Consider the following 10,605-nt stretch of genomic DNA (forward strand, 5'->3'; position numbering starts at 1 on the left):
GTAAGGACAGGTGCCAATTATCAAGTGGTTATGGAAGCAAGAATTCAAGTTCAAGATAGTATTTACAGGAGACCGAGCTTTGTATTTTGTCATGCACGTTACCAGACTAATTAACAGATGTAGTTTACCAATATTTTCTGTGGAAAACATTACTGCTGCAATCAGAGACCATTGCTGCCGCAGAAAGACAATGAATATATTTTACGCACAACGAGACTCCATCATTCTTTCTGCATTTTCTACAACCGTAGCTAACGCGATGAGCGATAGGTTGGTTGAGGTGATCGTTCTTCACCTGATGTTGATCGCTTAGATATCTGGCTAAAGAGAGGTGTAAAGGCAATAGCGTATTCCTCCCCTGCTCAAACTAGACGGGCCTGACAAACGGAAGTGTGAAATATCTGATTAGGTAGGTTATTTCGAGTCCACTCCATCGATGAATGGTAAGTCAGGTTTACAGATTATTTTCAGAAAGATGCTTCCACAGCATTTACAAGTAAGGCGTAACCACTACGCAATAATTAATCAATGATGTGGTCAATTCAGTAATTGCTTCGTGAAGATTGTCGTTAAGCGATTGAAGGCAGCAGCACAAACAGTAAATGTACTTAAAATAGAAACCCGTCGACACGTGAAGCGAATTATGAAATACGCTTGAAAGCTGTTCTATTTCTTGCTGATACACGGTGCTGGCAGGATAAATATATAATGGAAAGTTGAGGAGGTATAAAAACAAACTCCACGCTTATTATATCGGACATACAGCTGCAGACATGATATGAGACAAAGCGGACACAATGGTCTCACCATCTGTTACCCATCAAGAAATTTTGTTTGATTTCACAACGAAGGAAGGTCGACTTTCCATGTACCTCTACTTATCTGGCAATCAAGCATACTTCAAATCCTCCTCCAGTGCCTCACAACAGTAACTGGTATCAAAAGATCACACTGTAGACATCACGGACATTACAACAAGTACTTGAGAGTTCTCACTGAAATGTGACCTACAGATTCACTCCCAATGAAATGGGTCACACCAGTCATTGTGTTCATACTGAAGCAGAGGAAAGAGCCCAGACACCCTTGGTCTTCCGGGCCTTTTCAGCTACACTCATGCTTCGGCAAAACTTTAGATTGGGTTATTAAAATATGACTGGTAAGGTTGTTGGAGCATACTTACAAGTATTTTTAAAATAGTCTTTAATAAGAGATATTAGTGGTCAAAAGTAAAAAAAAAATTGTCTTGTAAACATGTTTAGAGATACGAGTCAATCTTTCCTATGGTAATCATACGTTTGTTAACACTACAAGAGGTTCTCAATAGAGCTACTTTATTTTTCATTTTCACTCGTCACCAGCCTTCCTCCCAAAATAATCATGAATTCGTGTATACACACCTTGAAAAATGTCTGCAACAGCCACAACTTTCAGAAATTGATTTTCTTCCGGGTATTCTAAATCGGAGACACGTTGAGACGATGTTTTTGTACCGACCAATCGATCACTAAAGGGATCACTGTCATTGATAAAATTTACAAATAATCAATCGTGAACATCGCCCAGAGCGGGCAGCAACGCGAGTTAGTGATAGGCGATTACGCCGAGTGATTTCGCAACGACCTGTCAATTTAAAAGCTAAAAAGGTCCGGAGTGTCATTGCGTCATGTTTCGGGATGCAGAGGGGCTGCTATTGTTGAGTGATATTTTAAGTACACATTGTGCTGAGCGTTCTCAGATTTCGTGCTACAAATACCTGAAAGTATCTGTTTGAATTGTGTGACTTGGCTCAATAGTATTTGGCAGTATTTACTGGATATTCATCGTCCATTCATTTATGTACAGGGAATGTTCGTTATTTAGTGAGCTGGTCAGTTTTCGAGACACAGAATCGGGTTCACATGAGTCATTCGACTAGAAGGATCGTGGAAAGGTGAGGAAACTGTGTCAGACAATTACAATGCATATGGAATCCATGTTATCAAAATTTTGTCTTGTAGTGATCTCTTGTACCAGACGTTTCATGCGGGACCATCTCATGCTTTACTGTGACAGTGGCCACGTTGTGGTTGAAATAATAATAATAATTTTCTTAATCAGATCATACACAAGTCATTTCTAATACGTTCCACTACTTAAAAATTGTGCCAGTTTCAAATTAGCATGCGCACTTTGCAATTTGCGACCAGCTGTCACATGTAACACGATAAACTTTCTACTTTCAGCATAGATTCACTTTTTACTGAGACATTACTACAATTAGTATATACGTTTCGACACAGAGCAGCAGTCAGCAGTAACCTTCTGTTTTTATTTTTATGTTTTTCATACCAGACGGGAAGTCAGCCTATATGCATGCGTACACGGCAGGTTACATGCACATTCTTGACTCCTGATCATCATGGTATCAAGAGTGGAATGATCATAGTATTCATTCAAGTGTTCGTTTATGACTGCAACTGTAACGTCTTGTGAAGTAGGCTATACATATCCTTCTGTTGTTCTGTTCCCATAAAAATTGGGATCACCTTTAAAATATAATTCCTTGGATGTGGGCCTGTTGTAAAAGACGACATTTATGCAGGGCACGTTTCAGAATATTTATTGACATGTAATATGAAATTGACAAGGTGGATGGTTGTTTACAGTCTGACTGCCCTTTGATTTGTTCACATGCAAGCGACACGGGGTTCTGTAATGTGGGGACGTTATCCATGTGTGTGGAATACACCATTGCCTTTGGTCGTCTCTTTCGCCGACTGTATTTCGGATCAAGCTCAGGTGAATTGGGAGGGTATAGTGCTGCATTTCTTCAAGCCACTATCCCTCATTGTGTTACATACTCTCGTACAAGGCATGGAAAGACGGATGATGTCCCGGTGTGGATAAAACATATCTTTTGTCATTCTTGCCTATTACGAGATTAATACTTTTCACAGAAAATGTTGGTAAAGTGCATCTACTAATTTTTCGGTAATGTGCATGACGTACTGTAGTACTCCTTCTTCAGTAAATATTAACTCGAACTTGACGTCTTGTTACCATCAGCATTTGATTATCAGCATGTATCGTTACGCGAGTAACGTAGCAGTTTTCATAATGTATTGTTCCACTCTGTGTGACTCTTGTATCATCTGTAAATAAAATGCATGCCGTAAGCTGCGTAGATTCAGGGTTTCTTGACATGGCGTAGAATTCAATGGCATAAATGTAACCTGCTGTGTTCGTCCCGTAATTCGAGGGCCTACGCAGATTGTAAGCAGTGCCAATTCTTCTCACTGTTGTTAGAGAATAATTTTTTTATTCGGCACCGCACTTGCTCCTTCATCCGAACGAGACTTGTCTCGATTCCCTGCCCATCTTCCAAACGATTGACTAAATGGGGAATTTAAAGTAGAGTTGAGTGACAGTGAGACTTTGAATCTAGGAAGGAGGCGTGCCAGGGTAAACCATACACTTGTATGAAACCCGGGTTCGATTCCCGGCCCTGGTATATTTTCACTTACCGCTTCAGACTATATACAAAAAATTATTTCGCATGATTGTTTGCAAGTCCCTGGAACAACAAACGGATATATATATTTCCGGAAATGGAGCACTGAGAATGTAATTCGTCGTACGTGACACGTACCTGTTGATTAAAGCTGTTAGTTAGACCATAGCAGTGCATCGTGTCTGACATTTCCTACAATCCTAGTAAGGTCCGAGGTGTAATCAAAACTGGCCTCCACAAGGTAATTTCTTCGGCCAGTTCATGTACACTCTGTACGTCTTGTACCTACCACAGACACCATACGCGTCAGGTTAGTACTGTGAGATGGCGCCACAGCGGTTTCCTCCACATTGTCCAAGACCTAAAACATTAGGATTCTGCCATCAGCGATTGGCTACTACAATGGAGACTAGCGTTTAACGCACCGAAAACGGAACTACTGATAGATCGCACTATTGGCAAAACACTGAAAACAATAACTGACGTAAAATACTCAAAGTGGAATGGCCACATAAAACCAACCGTTGGCAAGGCAGATGCCAGACTGGGATTCGTTAGGGGTAACTTTAGTGCAATACATCCACGGAAGAACCAGCTGACAGATCACTCGTCGGACCGATTCTTGAGTATTGTGCATCTGATGGGACACTTACCAAGTAGAATTAATACAGGTGGGCCATAAGCCAATTGTCCTAGGAATCCTTAGACTTCGTTTTGCCTAGCGTATGGGTAGCCAGTTGTGAAATGGACTACTGCATATTGCCAAAAAGTCAGTTGACACTAGTAGTTTGAAATCAGGTTGTTCCCTTCCATTTGAGAAAAAATGAATAGAAAGTTAACTACAGAACAGCAGGTAATTGTTTTGCGAACATGATGGAAACACGACCCTAATTATGTTGATGGTTGTGATTTGTTTCTTTAACGCTTCCCAAAACCCAAATCTGCAACTCGATAATGTATTCGCAAATCAGAATTAACATTTGAAGAGATTAGGTCAGTCGTGGAGCTTCCTAATTCTGTAAGGGTGAGGTCTGTTACTACAGTGCAGAACCATAATACTGTCGCGCAGTGTATGGTGCAGTTATCGATTTAATCCCAATGAAAAGGTCCGATATGTATGGATTACCAAGAACAGGCCTAGAAGAATTCATAAATAGCTGAAATTGATACCACAAACACTAGTATCCTTCAACGCATAAACTGAGACGATTGGGACAGGCGTATGCAAGTCTGCAATTTGTTCTCAATTCAATAAGAAGACGTTCCCCTAGTTTTACAAAAGCGTTGGAGCGATTAAGTGATTTAAGGTGAATGGCAAAGTGAACCGTCCCAACTGTTTCTGCTGGGATTCGCAAATCCCTATTTTGGGGTAGACACAAACTAAAACCCTCCTGACGAGAGTGGATGGATAGTGATTATCGGCGGTGGGTTAATCGGCCATTATTTTTTAACGGTATTGTCAATTTTGTAAATTACCCAGGTATACCTCAAGATGCATTGTTAGAATTTTTTTAAATTTTTGGTAAGGACCATGGGACCAAACTGCTGAGGTCATCGGTCCCTAGAATTAGACACTAATTAAACTAACTTACGGACAACACACACACCCAATCCCAAGGGAGGACTCGAACCTCCGACTGGTGGAGCCGCACGAACCGTGACAAGACGCCTTGTAATATTGCTACAAGAATTTGCTATGCTGAAATCGGGTGCTAATAGTAGAATAAAAGCGGGTTAAAAGCTGTGAGCTGTCTGGCGAAGTTAATCTTGTATTACTAAGCAACTGTTTCATCAGGTATCTAGTCTAAGTTTAGCAAATTCCCAAACAGACTAACATTGATTATAATCTTTTACAGTCATACAACAACCGGTAATATATCTATATATAAAAAGGAGAATTTAAATAAAAAGAAAGAAATCAGTTTATATTTGGAAATTTATTTTAAGATTGTTCATTGAAATTTCAGCATATTATACGTGAGTTATAACTGAGCTGGTGCCTTGTTTAAGGATTGTAAAAATGTGAGATTTTAATCTTACGGAACACATCAAATATGGAGCCTAGATTGGGAGACTGCATACAACCCTGCATTCACAAAACAACACCCAAAGAACGTTGAAACATAAGCAACGAGAAATTAACCACAACCAACAGATTCAGTTTTCACCCAAAGAAATTACGTTCGTAACACAATCCTGTCCGTCATGTAATTACCACACACTGGTATACTAAATTCATATTAACTCTTTGTAAAATCTTCCCAAAAGGAATAGCTGAAGGCTACTTTGATGATTACACCACATGCTCCACGTGGTCAACTTGGTTTACAGAAAGCGTATAACTCCACAGTAATTTTGATAATTAAAATAAATTCGATCGAAAAGCAATTGACAAAAGAAAAACCTTGAACTGGTTACTAACGTCTTACTATTAACCTGATGGGTCAAACAGTTATATAAGCACGTGGTACTGGTCTCGCAAAGTACACTCCACGTGGGTTGAACATAAAGAAAAGCATAAAGAAAAGTTGCTATATTGTAAAATATTGTCAAGACGAGACGTTATAATCACACAAGCATTCACATTTAAGATTGATGAACTTAGTTAGAGTTACTGATCAACACGTGGTTCCACTTTACTCACAAAGTAGTAACAAAGCAACAACCAGAAAATAATATGAACTTCACACGAGAATCACACTACGCTGCAATTTAAGATAACCTTAGATATTTTAGAGCTAAACCCGAAATAAAGATGATTAAATTTTCAGTTAGGCTGAACTTAACAAATCCATTGTCCTACGGACATAGCAGACACGTGCTTAGCCGGAGATCTTACCACTTCAGATGCTCGCCACGGTCCCACAGCAACTGCCTACTGCCGAGCGTGCTTCCTGAGGGTGGCTCACAAAGACAAACGGAAGTGGCCAGAGGGGCAGCTTCCTATACCAACATGACAACGGACGGACAGAACCATACTAAGGATAGAAACCTCTTTGCTTTTAGGAAGCGTAGCTACCTGTTCCGACGTTGGTCCTACTGTTCTCTAGCAGACAGGCTTGTCTGCTACCCTCAAACATGCAACTACAAACACATTTGATCATTCATCCTCTCACACAGAAGGGAAGGGGGATGACAGTATCTTATCATATACAGTACATAAAAGAAAGCGGATGTAGGTTCTGTATGAGACTGTGTGACATGAATTACATATAAACTGTGTTTTAAAGTGTAGTAGTGTGACAGATCGTTCTTGTTTACGTGTAAAAGTAACACGTTCCACTACTCAGTCTCCTCCCAGATAGTCAGAAACGCCACAGTAAATTTAGGAGAGGAATTTACTCCATAAATGACAACAGATTTAAGAAATTAAACATGAAAGGAATCCAACAGAGACCTTTCAGCCTTAGACAGCACGGTTACCCCGCGCGGCTATTGTTAGAAATGGAAAAGAGTCTACATTCTGAATATCTGCAGCCAAGTAAGGACGAGTTGGTGTGGAAAAAAGAGGAACGTACTCAGCATTATGGAGTATTGTCAGAGACTTTGTAAATGAAAGTTTTGATGACTGAACTGCCAGGCATGGCACCATTAAATGGCCTCCACGATTCCCTGATGTCACATCCATGGATTTTTCAGTCTGGAGTATAATGAAAAATGTTATTTATTGCGTCAAATTACTGTTGTTGAGCATTTAAAGGAGCGAATACAATCAGAGTCCAGGAAGATTTGCGACAAAATTTGTAAATCGGCATTGAAAAAAGGCCATTTTTGATTAAAACAGCGTGGGGAAGCCTTTGTATATCTTTCGCAGGTTCATTAAGATCCTCTTGTATTTCTATGTTGATAGTAAAATTTTATTTCCATTCATTTAGTATTAGTGCACTGGAACTGTGTTATGGCCCACCCTGTGGAAGAGACAGGAAATACACAAGGAAGAACGACGCTCGTCACTTGTTTGTTTATTGTACACGAGAGCGTCACAGAGGTGCTCAACAGACCCCAGTGGAGGCACTACATGAGAGACGTTCTGTTTCACACAGAGACTTACGGTAGAAATTTCGATAGCGCACTTCCAGGGAAGAGTCGGGCAACATGTTACCTCCTCCCACATACGCCTCGCGAAATGATAACGATAAGAAAACCTCCATATCAAATTTTACCCACAGTCATTGTTTCTGTGCGCCAGGAAGGAGGGGAAAACTAAAGTGGTACCAAAATTAACCTCTGCTACACACCGTAAGGTGGCTTGCAGATAGTAGATGTGAATGTAGAATTAGAAGCTATGACACTTTCTGGCGTTTGAAACTGAAGGACATGAGTATTTATCTCACATGGTACAACACCTCGCTATCTTGATGTCACGTCAGACGGGCAGCTAACGTGGTGCCATTGCACCAGCACTGAAAATCACTATGAAGATTGAAAGATCTCTTTCTGATATTCAATACGAGGACATTACCACTGCCAAATATCGGCCACTCTTCTGCAAGTGCCCCCTACAAGCGCTGCTGCAGTTCCCGGCGACTGTATGGACAAAGACTATTCTCATATCGGAAGGCTACAATGTCTGCCGAATATGGCTCTTAGAAAGGCTCTAAAACTTGTGGGCAAACTCCTCCAGTTATTCACGTTTCACGAGCGCAGTTTCGGATGATATTCGCTTGGCTTATGCCAAAAACAACGGCGTCATCAAAGCTGTCGTCAGTCCCTGCAACATCGCCCCCACTGACTGTGTCTGACGTGTGGCCACTTAAAAGATTTTATAGCCAGTCTTAGGTTATACTCTTAAGAACTTCTGTTGGCATGGAACTTATAGTATTTCAGTGATCGGACGTGAGGAATCCTTGTGTTTTCGGGATGCAGTATGACACGGAAATTTAGTTTCAATTTTTAGGAGACGTAGCCTTTAGCGATAATTGACAATGGTCACAATAAGTTCATATCTAACGATATCTCACTGATTTCACCACACAGTTTAATGATGCTCATAATGTCGTAAAAAACATACTTGAAAAATATCATATTACAGCCCTGAGCTGCCTCTAAAATTCTTTACTTGCACAATTGGTTTCAGTGGTCCACCTATCATCACGTTTCTATATACCGAATAAAATAATATATAAGTAGCAATACAGGTTTAAACGGTCTAGAATCTGTCAACTGATGTAAAGGTTAACAACAACACATACGTAATGTCCCGTCACGTACTCACACAAAAGAATTCACAGCGTCAATGTAAGTGACATATAAAATCAGTATCGTCAGATTATAGAAGTATCTTACTATTATTAAGCTGTGTGTCGTTTATTACGATAACGACATAGGACAATCATGACAGACCTTCTATGTTGCATCAAACAGTGACTTACGTGTGTTACAATCACAGCTGCTGTGAAAGAAAACCAATGTAAGAGTCTATAAAAGGTATAATACGAGAAATTACTAAACTTACATTAGCTGTACACTTCACACAACATTATTTTAAGTCAACGTATGTCCATGTGTCTGCGATATCCTTACTTATTTAAGCATTATACGGAACTGCCGCTTTGTGTATGAAATTGATCCTGTTTTCGACTAGACATACAGTTTATGTATCTGAACGGCCTGTATCATACAAGATACTGTTCGAGGAAAGCAGTGCACATATGAATGCGACCATAACTCTTTCAGACTGGTCCGTGTTAGTACATGTAAGCTGTTACTTACACGCTTTCTATTTTCTGTCACCGCAGTTGTGATGGTAATATTCTCAAGGTGCTATTGCGTGCAACATATAGAACATCTTACTCTAATTGCCACACTTTTCCCAGACAGTATCCACATCTGCAGCCGAATGTATCTACAATAGTATATCACTGTTCGACGCTTAGTTGGGACTATGACGTTAAATACTGAGATGTGTTGAAAACTGTCCATCATACATGACGTTTCAATGTGGTACTTCTTTACCACTAACTTTATTATCAACACATTTGTTAGTGCATTTGGTAACTATTTCACAACAACGTCTAAATGTGCTTTGAGGCTAAACGAATAACTTAAGAACGGGGCTTTAAGAATAAATTGTGGAAAACTGTTTTGTAATAATACTGCAATTATTCCTTCATCTTTTTCAGATTTTAAGGACCTATAAAAGGAAAGGAGGCGGAAGGGGTCAATGAAAAGGGCAGTTGAACCAGCGATGAAAGTGTCACCGCTATTAGAAGCCAATAGAACTTACGGAGTACCATTTACGAATATGTACCAACGTTATCAGAAACAAAAATATAACACTGCCGGCCGGAGTGGCCGTGCGGTTCTAGGCGCTACAGTCTGGAGCCGAGCAACCGCTACGGTCGCAGGTTGGAATTCTGCCTCGGGCATGGATATGTGTGATGCCCTTAGGTTAGTTAGGTTTAATTAGTTCTAAGTTCTAGGTGACTGATGACCTCAGCAGTTAAGTCGCATAGTGGTCAGAGCCATTTGAGCTAATATAACATTATGAATGTCACTAACCTTTTACCAAACAAATGCGTGTGGTAACCGTGTTGGACGCTTAACTATATTTTCTAAGGATTTGGAAACCTCTCTTTCCAAGAGAATAATACATATGGGTAAAGGGGATTTGGACTGACACAGAAAGATGTGCGGATTGCAGCCTTCATACTAGATGGCAGGAACAACATCAATCACCCCTGGAAAGACATAGGTGGAAAGGACTGGTGTGTTACATTCTGTAAATGAGAAAATACTTTGTTGAGAAAACCAAAGGGTCTCTCGAAAGCAAGAACAGCCGTAGTATGTGGAGAGACTGTAAACAGCACTTGTACATTTTAAATGAATTTCTTACAAATCTCTCCCTGCATGACAAACCAACTCTTTCCACTTAACAAAAGACGAACGAAGGTCATTGGAGTGAAACGAACAGAAGAGCTGCCTTCTTTAACCATCGCTGAAAGAGGTGAGAACGTTACGGTTGTTGCTTGTTACAACGAAGCAGGTGCGTATTTAATACTAATTACTACCTTCAGGGACCAGAGACACAGGTCGGAGCTGACAGTTTGCTTGCCCAATGAGTCCATTTCATGCACGAGTGAAAGTGGATGGATAAATAAGGAAATATTTCT

At 40.2% G+C, this 10,605-nt stretch overlaps 1 long non-coding RNA gene across 1 annotated transcript in view; it reads left to right on the top strand.

The window, feature by feature from the left end:
* The window catches only part of LOC124615961, a 174,853-nt gene extending 165,083 nt beyond the window's left edge, over positions 1 to 9,770 (top strand). The window contains exon 8 of the long non-coding RNA XR_006979827.1: positions 9,616 to 9,770. This is a non-coding gene — a long non-coding RNA (uncharacterized LOC124615961). The remainder of the gene's footprint in view (positions 1 to 9,615) is intronic.
* The last annotated feature ends 835 nt before the right edge of the window (positions 9,771 to 10,605 follow it).

The sequence above is a fragment of the Schistocerca americana genome, chromosome 5 (genome assembly GCF_021461395.2).
Source record: "Schistocerca americana isolate TAMUIC-IGC-003095 chromosome 5, iqSchAmer2.1, whole genome shotgun sequence".
NCBI lineage: Eukaryota > Metazoa > Arthropoda > Insecta > Orthoptera > Acrididae > Schistocerca > Schistocerca americana.